Source organism: Nannobrachium achirus, assembly GCF_963921795.1.
Source record: "Nannobrachium achirus genome assembly, chromosome: 12".
NCBI lineage: Eukaryota > Metazoa > Chordata > Actinopteri > Myctophiformes > Myctophidae > Nannobrachium > Nannobrachium achirus.
This window is the reverse complement of record NC_137832.1, coordinates 6363715-6376904: the sequence shown is the minus strand read 5'-3', so window position 1 is coordinate 6376904 and position 13190 is coordinate 6363715. Positions and strand designations below refer to the sequence as shown.

The 13190-nt window shown below is 42.9% G+C and overlaps 1 long non-coding RNA gene across 1 annotated transcript; it reads left to right on the top strand.

Annotated features, from left to right (window-relative positions):
* The first annotated feature begins 5799 nt into the window (after positions 1–5799).
* LOC308295975 lies at positions 5800–9881 on the top strand. Its single transcript, XR_013962597.1, has 3 exons — positions 5800–5885; positions 6121–6245; positions 9764–9881. It is a non-coding gene; the product is annotated as an uncharacterized lncRNA (long non-coding RNA).
* The last annotated feature ends 3309 nt before the right edge of the window (positions 9882–13190 follow it).

Here is a 13190-nt window from a genome sequence, read left to right as displayed (position 1 = left end):
ACAGTTGTTGTGATTCAGTGGCAAAAATAATTTTGTCAATCGGACAAATGGTTCCAGAGATAGAGCTGTTTGAATGAAAAAAAGTGTCCATCCACTAGAATGGACACACATGAACACACATTTTCTCAATCAGCTAAACGAGGGAGCGAACACACAAACAGAGAAAAGCATCTCTCTGATCTCAGGTCATTTTGATATCTTAAAAAAAAAAAAAATGAAAATTGTTTTTTTTTTTTTTTTCTATGTAAAAAACACAAAAACCGTCATAAACCGTCATTGGCACACAGGGCTATTGAAAAAAAAACGTCAAAACCGTCATCTGGCACAGAATGAGTGAGCGTCTGCTATAAATGCCTAAATTGTAAATTGCTCATTTTATTTGAGTAAAAATTAAATAAATACATATTTCCCCCCACCCAGTAACATCTACTTTGACATGGCCTCCATGGCCAATGAGCTGTGGCGATACAACCGCTACCGCTACATCATGACCTATCAGGAGAGGCCCTGGCTGCCCCCGCCCTTCATCATCCTCAGTCACCTCAGCCTGGCCGTGAGCGCCATCTGCAGGCGACAGAGGGGAGAGGCGGAGCTGGAGGAGAGGGCCACCGGGCTCAGTGAGTTTACTTCATTCATCCCTTTAAAGCAGGGGTCCTCAACGTTTTCAGGCCGAGGACCCCTTAGTTGAGAGAGAGATGAAGGAGGGACCCCCTCCTTCATCTCAGCACAATCATCAGTGTATTTTGGATTCATGTCAATTTGTGTTTTCAGATATTTAACCAATTGAACTGTCAATACTGCTGTGAGGCATTGTGAGCTTGTAGATCAGCAATTTTTGCCTAAAGTTCTCAGAATATGGACACTAGTGTTCAAGTGGTTAATGTAAAAAAGAAGAAAAAACGTTTCTATCACACAAAGATTTGGAGGACCCAGTGTAGTGACACTGAGGACCCCCTAGGGGTACCGGACCCCCTGTTGAAGACCCTTGCTTTAAAGGACAACTTTTTAACTTTTTTTTTACAACAAGGGCTCATATTTTAGATTGTTATAAGAGAAAAGGTGAGTGTTAAAATGTTTTCATTTACTTATTTGACAATTTGGCAAATGTTTAATTTGTCATTTTAGAGGTATTAAAAATCCACTTTAGCAGATACCCTGCAGATACACTTAAACTTTATGATGTTTTTTTTTACTGTTGAGTGAGAGAACAATGTTGCACATTAAGATAATCATCTGGGGACCCCCCCAAAATAATTTGGGCACAGGTTGAGAACCACCGCTGTTATGGACGAAATGTGTTTGCTTCCCATCTTTCCCAGAGCTGATTCTTGGCCCAGACGACCGTAAGCGTCTGCATGAGTTTGAGGAGAAATGCATCGAGACCTACTTCGACAAGCAGCGGCTGCAGAGGGGTCACGTCAACAGGATCAAAGCCACCGCTGAAAGGTTTTACACTGAACATCATCTCAAGTCACAAACATCTTTATTGACATCTTAGACTGGCAGAGACTCCACATTTGGGCATGCCTGACACAGAAGTCCATAATGTGGCTATAAAGGGGTCGCAAACAGATACAGAAAGCTCCATTATGGGAATGAAAGGGACACAGACAGACAGACAGACAGACAGACAGACAGACAGACAGACAGACAGACAGGCTATTGAATAACTTGCTGGAGCATGCATTCCCAACTTGCATTGTTAGTAAAACAAATAAGATATTTATTTTGAGCTTGTAGATCGGCTATTTTGTGACACCGTTATATGCCAAAGGAAAAAAAAGAAAGGAAAAAAAAAAGTTTGAAATAGATAGGAGGTTTGTTGCGACCGTAGGTCACATTTACTACCAAAACCTTCACAGGCTGTCCGTGAGTGAGTCAGTCCGTCAGTCACACGTCACACGTCACACTCTTGCCCTGCTCATATCTCCGCAACCGTTGCCCCGATCCATGCCAAATTTTGCACACACACTCCTTACCTGCCAAACTACAACCTCCAAGGACCCCCGGAGCTCCAGGGACCCCCAGGTCCCTGGGGGGACCCCCAGATGTAAAAAATGACCAAATGTGCTAAACTGACCAAATGACCACCCCAACGGGGCTGCTCACGGGGAATTCCCGGGGACCACCGACTCCTGGTGCTCCAGAACGGATGCAAAAGTGGTGGCGCCCCCAGTGGAGGACCCCCTACACTGCAGCTCACATAAAATGCCGTTACTCCGGCTAGGAGCGACCGGGACAGCCGGGGCCGGTACCTATTCGTCCGCCTTGGCGGCGCGGAGACCCCAACCCTCATTTCTCACATGGCCCTCTTCTAGCGCCACCATGAGGCCGATTCTTGCAAAACACATTTTTGGACACTGCTCCTACAATTTTTGCCCTAAAATCATGCAAATCGGTACACAGTATGTCTACACTCATCCCATCAACATGAATCTCTCCCATATAGCGCCACCTCCAGGCCGATTTTTAAAAACACATTTTTGGACACTGCTCCTACAGATTTTGCCCTAAAATCACGAAAATCACTACACAGTATGTACACTCATGTCATCAACATGGATCAGGAAGATTTTGGCAAAACACATTTTTGCCCTATTTGCTACGGTCGCTTATCTCCCGATTAGGGAGTCTTACTGGTGTATGTGTGCCTTTGAATGTAAATAGAAAATGTTGTGACCCCCCCACCACCACACCAGGGCAGAGGAGATGTCCTCCATGGCCAGCGAGGTGTCAGAGAAGGTCCATTCCATCCAGGACAGTCTGGTGGTGTTAGACAGCCAGCTGGGACGGCTGCAGGACATGTCCGTCCTGGCCGTGGACACCCTGGCGCTGCTGTCCGCCTCCGACAACCTGCAGCACGAGGAGGCCCGCCTGGCCCGCTGTGGCTCCGCTGCTCCATCAGACAACCTGCTGCACGAGGAGGCCCGCCTGTTCCGCTGTGGGTCCGCTGCTCCGTCAGACAACCTGCTCCACGAGGAGGCCCGCCTGCACGAGGAGGCCCGCCTGTTCCGCTGTGGGTCCGCTGCTTTCTCGGACAACCTGCTGCACGAGGAGGCCCACCTACATGAGGAGGTATTACATTATCTGTACAATGCAACTATTTGCGGATTATAGGATGCCAGGTCTACAAATGAATCTGGCATCTGTCTAAATATCATTTTTTATCAAAATGTCGTTTTTATTTTTGCTAAAGGCCCATTCCCACTGGGCCAGATAACAGATAAAAAAATATATTTCTCCATTCAAGTGGATGGTAAGATACAGATAAAAATAATATATCTGTCACAGATAAAACATTATCTGTGACAGATATTTTTTTGTATCTGTATCTTACATCCACTTGAATGGAGGAAGAGATTTTTTTATCTGGAGAAAGAGATTTTTTTATCTGTTATCTGGCCCAGTGGGAATGGGCTTTAAGCCTGCAAGGGCGTCAAGGGCAGGGCAAGTGCTTTGATCAAGTAGGGCGTTAGTTCATTTATCAAATACACAAGAATATGGACAGGAGAGGTTTCTTCCGGCAGCAAAGTTTAGGTAACTATGTAGAAAAAAAGCAATTCTGGGAGATTGCAAGTGTGATTGCCGTTTTAGCATTTTCCCATTCAGTCAATGGGAAAATGTATTCACCAATAAATGATCTCAACTCATCTCTTAGCAAAAAGCAAGCATGTGATTTCCGATGATGCCTGTCGATTTGACATGTGAGTGTGTGCCGCCAAAACTGTGGGAGGAGAAGTCCGGTAAACTTTATAAAGAATGCATTTGGACTAGTACCACAGTGTGAACCACACTATATCAATCTATATATGCGAGAAGTCTCTGCGTGTCTGCGTGTGTGTCTGTAATCCGCGTATCTCGAGAACCGTTCGTCCCACCGGCTTCAGATTCGGCACACGCGTTCCCCGCCGCGGCAAGGAGTGCAGTGCCGGGCCTCGACCCGACCCGGCGCGCGTTTTTTCCTGAACCGGTGCGAAGCGTTCGGAATCTCCTTCTGCGGGGCTGATTGTTGACATCAGGCTGTTCCGGAGGAAATCGGCGCAAGCGCTGACTCATTGTGACATCACTTCATAAAAGGCTCTGACATCACATACGCCACATGAGTCAACAAAAAATCTCTGTGAGTGTGTATGTATGTAATCAGCGTATCTCGAGAACCGTTCGTCCCACCGGCACGCGTGTTCTCCATATATGGGCATAAAATGAATGCCCGTATGCGGAGCTGATGTCTGACATCAGAGTTTTCCGCAACCGGTACTGTGTGTGCAGAGATCTTCATATATGGGCATAAGTGGACAAAGACAAACAGATGGTCAAAACGGGTCCTATGATAACAGGTATATTGGGGTTTGCATTAAAGGGTGGGGCATTCATGGGGTTTGCATTAAAGGGTGGGGCATTCATTCCCTATTTCAATTTCGGCACGCGCGTTCCCCACCGCAGCAGGTAGTGCAGTGCTCGGCCTCGACCCACCCGATACACGATTTTCTGGAACCAGCACGAAAGGTTCGGATTCTGATGTCTGACATCAGGATTTTCCGGAACTGGCACTGTGTCTGCATAGATCTCCATATATGGGCATAAAATGGATGCAGACAGACAGATACAGATATCTCCATATTGGCATAAATGGACACAAACAAACAGATGGTCAAAGATCTCCATATATGGGCATAAAGTGGACGCAGACAGACAGATACAGATATCTCCATATATGGGCATAAATGGACATAAATGGCAAACAGATGGTCAAAACGGGTACTATGACAACAGGTATAATGGGGTTTGCATTAAAGGGAGAACCAGCACTGTGTCTGCAACACAGTCGGAGGCACAGACAGATACAGAGATCTCCATAATGGGCATAAAGGGACACAGACAAACAGATGGAGGAGGAGACAAACATAAGACAAGCAACAAAGAGTGTGACTGGGAGGACATCGATGATGCAGATTTAAATTACTTTACAGCTTTTGCTGAAGAGAACAAGGATCAGTAGTCGAGATCTGGGTTGGCTGAGGTGCAGACGGAGGAGACAAACATAAGACAAGCTAAATCAACAGCACAAGACTGACAAAAAACAAGTTCTCCAAAAAAACTCAAGCTGAATTCACTCTCCCGCTCCAAAAAAGAAAAAGAAAATAAAAGAGACAAAGACAAACATAAGACAAGCAACAAAGCGTGGGACTGGGAGGATGACTTGAATGATGCAGATTTAAGCAGGCTGCGTATTCTGCTTAAAGAAGAAACAAACAAAAAGCGAGAGAGATCTCATATATGGGCATAAAATGGACGCAGATAAACAGATATCTCCATATATGGCATATATGGGCATACAATGGACGCAGAATCACAAAGATCTCCATATACGGGCATAAAAGGGACACAGACAGACAGATACAGAGATCTCCATATATGGGCATAAAATGGACGCAGATAGACAGACATCTCCATATATGGGCAGAAAAATTGACCCAGAACTATATCTGCAGTGATCTCCATATATGGACATAAAATGGACGCTGACAGACAGTCAGATACAGATATCTCCATATATGGGCATAAATGGACACAGGCAAACAGATGGTCAAAACGGGTCCTATGACAGGTATAATGGGGTTTGCATTAAAGGGCGGGGCATTCATTCCCTATTTACATTGTTCCGAGTTGGCCAGGTCGCCGACTAGACGCTGGGCGGCCGAGCTTCTAGTAGTTCTAATACTAAAACTATAATATGGTCATCATTCCCCCAGGAGGAGGAACCATCCAGTGAGGACCACCACCGCTGTGAGGGCTGTGTTGTGACGGAGGAGACCCCAGGCTGGGAAGATGAAAGATCACCTTCTGGATCACCTTCTGGTTCCCCTCTCAGCCTCCACACCAAGGTTACTAGAGTTCTGACCGGTTTAGTGCTAGTTAAAAAGAGTTAAACAATGTGACGTGAGACTTTTCCTAATATTTTAGTTATTTTATGTAGTTTTGTAAACCCATAATACAGTATCACTTGGTTAAGGTATTTGTAAAGCCTCATTTTAGTTTTTATTTCAGTTTAACTAAATCGTTTACATTCTAGTTGTCACTAATTCATTGCTTTTATGATCTATAATAACCTTGCTCCAGACATATGTGGAAGAGGATGATGAAGAGGATGATGAAGATGAGGATGATGAAGAGAAGATCAAAGAGTTGATGGATCTAGAAGTGTCCAGAAGCTCCAGTCGTATGGTCCTACTGTCTGAACCCAGGTAGGCCTACAGATTGACCTCTGACCCCAGGTAGACCTGTCTGTGTGTCTGTTAGTTATCACTTCTCCCATAGACCAGGGCATACGAGCGGAGTGGAGCGCGAGCGGTGCGGGGAGTGGAGCGAGCCGTTTTTTAGTTGAGCGTGAGCGAGCGACTTTTATAATGGGTCTGAGCGCCGACCCTCCTCCGCTCCGAGCCGATCCTGTTGGGGCCACACACTGCTTGTTTCCAACAAAACAGTGGCGAGTGGACAGCTCTCCAAGTCTCCATCAAAGCCGAGGCTTACGTTACCGCAGCCATTTGTGTTGGGAACACACTGGCAAAGGAGAAAGTGTTTCGGACATGGTAGCAAACTACTTTTTTGACTCTGATTGACGACCCTGAGCGGAGCGTGGAGCGAGCGCGGAGCGAGAGATGCGAAAATCAAGTTGAGCGACGGAGCGGCGGGGAGCGGAGCGGCCCGGTGGCCGACCAGAGTGACGAGCGAGTGGGACAAGAGCCCTCTGGAGTGCAGAGCGGCTTTTGTCACCGCTCCACTCCGCTCGTGTGCCCTGCCATAGACAGGCGAGAAGTGAGAGCATGTATAGTCAATACATTTCAATTGTATTGACTATACTTGTACTGTTTTCCATTTTTGTCTAATAAAATATTCAGTCAATCAATCAATCAATGTTTGACCCATACAGGTAATATATGGGTGGGTGACGTGACGTAACGTTTTCGCTGTCCTCGGTGTCAAACATGTATAAATAAAAAATATATTTGTCAAAAACCTTCTGAATATTGTGCAGGACATTAAGCTTTATGTGAACTTACTCAAGATTAAAACATTTCATTCCTCATTTCTTCAGAATCTTCAACCAAACATGGCAAAACTCATATGGTGTGACTGTCCTGACCTTGTTTCTCAAAGTGGGAACTTGAATAAAACTAAGAAAAAGAATTGCTAAAAATCATTTGAAAATGAATTTAGGCTAAAAAAAATGTCTATTTTGAGCCTATATCTTTTCAAAGTCAAAGCATAATGTTTTCAGTCATTTCTGATCAAAAACATTTTGTCCCCCAACCCAAAATCATTTGGTGTGACACTAGTTTGGAAAAATTAAACAGGCAATTATTTGGACACCTATTGGCTAGAGAGGTCCTTCTTCTGTAAGGCTATTCAGCACTCCCAGCACAACTGCAAGACAGGTGTCTGAGGTGAGTTATGATTTTAACATTTTCATGAAATGCCATCTTGTTGAAACGTTGACAAACTCACCATTCTGGATGTCTTTTGGTGTGACACCTTTTCTTTAAAAAAAGCTTAAGTTATTTGAAGTTTTGGTCATATTTCCATGTAGATCTAGGCTGCTTTGTTATAGCTAGCATGCTGTTAGCATGCTAATGTGTACATAGTAGCCTCAAGGTAAACCTAAATGGAGAAAACAGTAATATGGTGTGACACTTAATCATATGGTGTGACATGTCTGCTTGTCACACCATATGACTTGACTGTCACACCATATGATTTATACTGTATTTAACTACAGATATAACAACAAATAACAAAGTTCCATGTTTCTTTTGTACATTTAAACATTTGTTTTAAACATTTTTACATAAAATGTAATTTAGCTTCATTCAGTGATACTTCAAATTCATCAGACAGAGCAGAAACCCCTTCACAGAAACCTTAACATATTGTTTCAATCTAAACAATATTTTCTCTTTGTCTTAAACTATACATTCCATTTTCTTTTGTCAGCTGGAAAATGACAAGTGCTGAGAGAACGAGAAAGTACAGGGAGAAACTAAACAATGACCCAGCAAGGAGAGAGGAGCCAAAGGGGCGAGACTGCATTTTCTACGAAGAGCAGGAGGTTGTCTGTGGCATAGCAGAACCTCAACAAGGCAGCCGGTTTGCTACCCTCACCAAATACGACTGGCTGATGTACAAATAATACAGTCTAAATGTATAATCTAATCTGATCTAATACTGTTGTACTTTCACTCACTGGACTGGACAGTGGACAGTGTTAAGGTAGGACCCGAGACAAAACTAGCGAAAATAGCTGATCTACAAGCTCTCAACACGTTGTGCTGCGAGAGCTTGTAGATCAGCTATTTTCAGAGTTGTGCAACCCAGCACTCTTTAGCTAGTGGAGATGTGGTGTAATGTCATGATTCCTAATTACATTTGTTCAACACAAAATGCTGTGTTCAAGTTCAGGAGACTTCGGAAAAAAAGCAATTTACCTGAATGCTGAGTTCTGTTTCCACTAATTGGTGTTAATAAAATGTTGCCTTCAATGCCTTGGCTCCAAGTGTGGCTATGCGCCTTATTGTCCCTTTAGGATCCTTCTGCCGTGGGCCGGCAGAAGACTTAGGTGTGCGTAGCATTCCTGTGCACATCCTCATCATCCATCTACTACTACAATTCTTTCTTATCCCATGTTAAAGCCCTACAATAATATCCTGTTCAGAAATATTAAGGCCATGTTATCCTGGGTAATTGTTTAATCAATCAGTAAAGTTCAGTACTCACTAATAGGTAGGTTAAAACACAGTTTGCTTTGACACATGAAGATATGATCATACGGTGTGACACTAAATCATTTGGTGTGACATTCCAAATAGTGAGAAATCATACCTTTATTAATGATTAAACCAAAAAAATGTTTATGGATTACATAGAGAATATTATCAGGAAGAGTCACAAATATTTGTGTAATTTTAGAGAAAGTTTTGACAGAATACATTTAAAATATGTTGTAAGATCATGAACATGGGCCTCACACAGAGTGTCGATTATGAAAAAAATATACAGATATAATTAATTTTCAAAAAACTATAGTGGATCACTGGTTAGTTATGATAAAGGACTTTGATAAAGTGAGTAACTTAAGAAAGATGTACTCCATTTTCATTTTATGAACAATTATTTTCATGTCACACCATATGACGATTTTAGGCACAAGTACAACAAACTGCTGAATAAAGTCTGATTCCAATAAAATATCTAAAAACAAAATGTATTTCCATAAGGTTGAGAGTGAGTAGAACAAAAGTAAATAACTTTTATGCCTGCAATTTAAAGTTTTTTTTAAAAACACATTTTTTGGGGCGGCACGTCACTGACCCATATAATAGAGAGTGGACGGCCCTGCCCCCAGCTATTAATTTCAATGCAAGTCCATTACATTTTGTTTGACGGTTAATTGATTAATGATTTAATTTGTTTTTGGCATTGAACATTTCTTGACATCTCATCACATTGACAAAGTACCAATAATCACAATAAATAATTTTACTGTATGGCCAATAACAGGCCGTGCATTTAATACATTCATACTTTCAAAAATCTGAAAAAATTGCTGATCTACAAGTTCACAATGTGTTGTCTCACAAGCTTGTACATCAGCTATTCTCACAAGTTTTCAGCAGATTCATTCATACAGGAGATGACGAATGGAAACGATTGTGACGATTTATGCAAAAAATAATGGCGATAATCCTGACTGGCCTATCACCACCAGGGACATCTCTGTGGGCGTGGTCAACCCCGCCTTCTCCCTGGACAGCCGCAGCCAACCGCAGTCTCTGCGAACACTCTCCTCCAGCCAATGGGGACGCGGCAGGAAGTGGGCGTGGCCGGCCAGGGACCTCCCCCACGGCCACTGCAGGTCTCTGTCGTCCAGTGTGGAGAACGTGGCGTTCTCTGGCGCCCCCGTGAACCCAGTGAGGTTATCCTTCCCCTTCAGGGTGGAGAGTTTCCCCTGTGGGCGGAGCCTGGCGGAGGACACCTCACTGCGACACAGCCGGAGCAGAGGTACGTTTTTTTTTTTTTTTAAGATTTGTTTTTGGGCTTTTTATGCCTTTATTTGATAGGATAGTAGACTGACAGGAAATGGGGAGAGAGATGGGGAATGATGTGGCAAAGGTCATCCGGATCGGGAATCGAACCGGCGACGCCAGCAGGCAAATGGAAATGTTTCGTTTTTTTATAGATTTTTCACACCATTATAATGTTCTCGTTTTTATCATTAGACCCAATCACTGAATATCGGTAGACCTACCGTACGTCTTCAGCTTCAGGATATGTATGATACTGATTTACTACGAGACTGTTGCATTTTATGAGTTCAGTAGTTTACAATCTAGGCATTTAGCAGACGTTCTTAATTCAGAGCGACTGTGGCTCTCAAAACTTTTATTTTGACCATCATAACTAAACATCATAACATAACTACGGCCATACTCTACCCTGATTGGTCGAGGACTGGCTGGCCACCTCTAAAAAACGAATCTAGCTATGCTCGTAACACGGGCCACGGTGGAAGTCCTTATATGGTCAGCACACATTTTAGTGAGGAGAATGAATGGGAAATGTACCAATTATATTTTTATTTGAATGAAATACAATCACTGAATATACCTTTAATTTGTCCGGATTCCTTGTTCCTTGTTGAAACAGCTTTTTTATGGGCCACAGCAAGGGTCGGTCCCGTCAGGCTCTGGAATCAAACCTGCGACTCAGGGTTGCGTCAGACAGACAGAATGTGGGTGTGAAGTGAAGTGTGAGGACATCGTGAACGTCACGCCTACAAGTGTGAAGTTGTTAGCTGCTGTTGACAGGCTTTTTAATTTGTTAAACTGTTCAATATTCTTAGGGATTATCATTTCTACTAGCACATAGCGCCAACCGATAGCCAGGTGGTTGATTGACTGATTGATTGATGATGGATTGATGGATTGATTGATTGTTTGCATACTTTATTAGACAGAAATGTAAACAGTAGGGCATTCACGAATAGTGATTTTTAGTATTCGAATTATTCGACCTCAAAGTATTCGAATAGTCGAATATTCGACAGGACTGGCCAAACTGTCAAATATTAAGTAAGCAACATTGTGAAAATAGCCGATCTACATGCTCACAACGCCTCGCATTGCGAGGCGTTGTGAGCATATAGATCTGCTATTTTCACAATATTTATCTGCGGAACCGAGTCACATTAAATGTAATACCTACAATTCCAAGTGCTTGTCAGGGTGGGGGTCCCCAGTTCAAATATGTTTATTTTGGGGGTCGCTGCCTAAAAAGGTTTGAGAACCCCTGGTATAGAGCATTAACAGATTCATCCACCAGGGGAATTGACAAAAAAATGTAAAGAAAAGAAAAAAAGAATATTCGACTTCGGTGAACAACGTCGAATAGTGACTTTGCTATTCGAATATTTGAATATTTGGTGAATGCCCTAGATCACTTGGGCACTAATTACACATCATGCCCCGACCAGCCTGTTTCCATGGTTCGATTCCATTTGCTGAATGTTATTCCCCTGGCCTATATGCTCTTCTGGCTCTCTGCATTTCTTTCTCCACTATTACTGTCGAATAAGGCTTACGTTACGTATCTACAGTATATGGGGGGAAAAGAATGTAACTAAATCGATGTCCAAAGGTAAATTTAATGGCGTCTCGAGCATAGAATGAACAGTTTAAAAGAGACAGACATAAACGCTGATGAAGGCCTGAGTATCCAAAACAGTCGAAACATCTGTCTGTCATGACTGCTGCTGCTAATAATAAAAAAATCACACCCAATGTGAAGTGAGCGGTGGTCGTGCTTGCATAACGTCTTCAGACTAGGATATAGGTCTAGGATGTAATTGGTGATGTAATACAGGCTACAGACACACACACTGCTATGGCAAAACGCTGAGGAAAAAGTGGCTACAGATAGGTCTAGGATGTAGTTTTGCTATGGCAAAACGCTGAGGAAAACACATTGCTATGGCAAAACGCTGAGGAAAAGTGGCTACAGACACACGCACAGCCACTCTATGGAGCGGTCTACCACCGCTCAAAAAAAAAGAAAACAAAGAAATGTCACCTTGTGAGTGTGGACCGTTTCTATAGACTAAAATAAAGACGAGGACAAATGTAAAGAAGAAGTGACAGCCACCCTCACAGCTTCCTCATTGAAATACCCAATACCTCACATCAGCGGAGATAAATGCACTTCCTAAAACACTCAGAATGACACCTTGGTTGTAAGAGAAGAAACCGTCGCTCAAAGTTCTCTTCATTAGAAGACCTGCACCGTACAGAGAGGATGTCCCTCATACAGCAGTACGGTACGTAGTTCATTCCTGTGATCATTTCCCATCCAAGAGTAATTAAGTGTTATACATTTTCTAGTGTTGTATTTGGTTGCTGAAATTGGGTATTTGAGTTGAGCTGAAATTGGTTATGCTGAAGTTTTCAAACTGTTTTGACTCAGGGCACTGTAAATAACTTTTTCCATCCACGGCACCACTGAATTACACTGTTCATTTTTAGAATCTTACATCTTATTACGTGACGTAAGTATGAATATCTTTCCACCTGAGATACGGAAAGCAATGTCACGGAGAATATCCAAAAACATCTTTATACTAGACGTTTAGCCACTTGAACCCCAGCATCCTATTCTGGGGGGGTTAAGGTTCACCAAAAATAGCCGATCTACATGCTCAAAACGCGTCACAAAGTGATGCGTTGAGAGCTCGTAGATCAGCTATTTTTGGTGAAGAGAGTTGGCTGCAGATGGCAAAAGAACTCATCAAGTACAGTGCAAATCAGGTCTGTTTCATTAAAGGAGGACTTCACCACTTTTCAACCTATCTTCATAATAAAACAGCCCAATTTTTTTCTACTCGGTCCAAGTCTCCTAGGAGAGCTGTGGGAAGTTCAGAATCCATCGTCTTGTGACATCATCATTTTCCCCCCCAAAAAATTAATCAATATTTTTGAAAAAAATATTTAGATTTTTATTATCGCGAGAACAATGGCTTCCACTTTAACATTGCAACTTTTCAGGAATAGAAAGCCTGCAGTTTCTATTAGCTTGGATTCCCAATCGATGATGTCACAAGACGATAGATAGACCATATTCACACCGCGGCCATCTTGGATCAC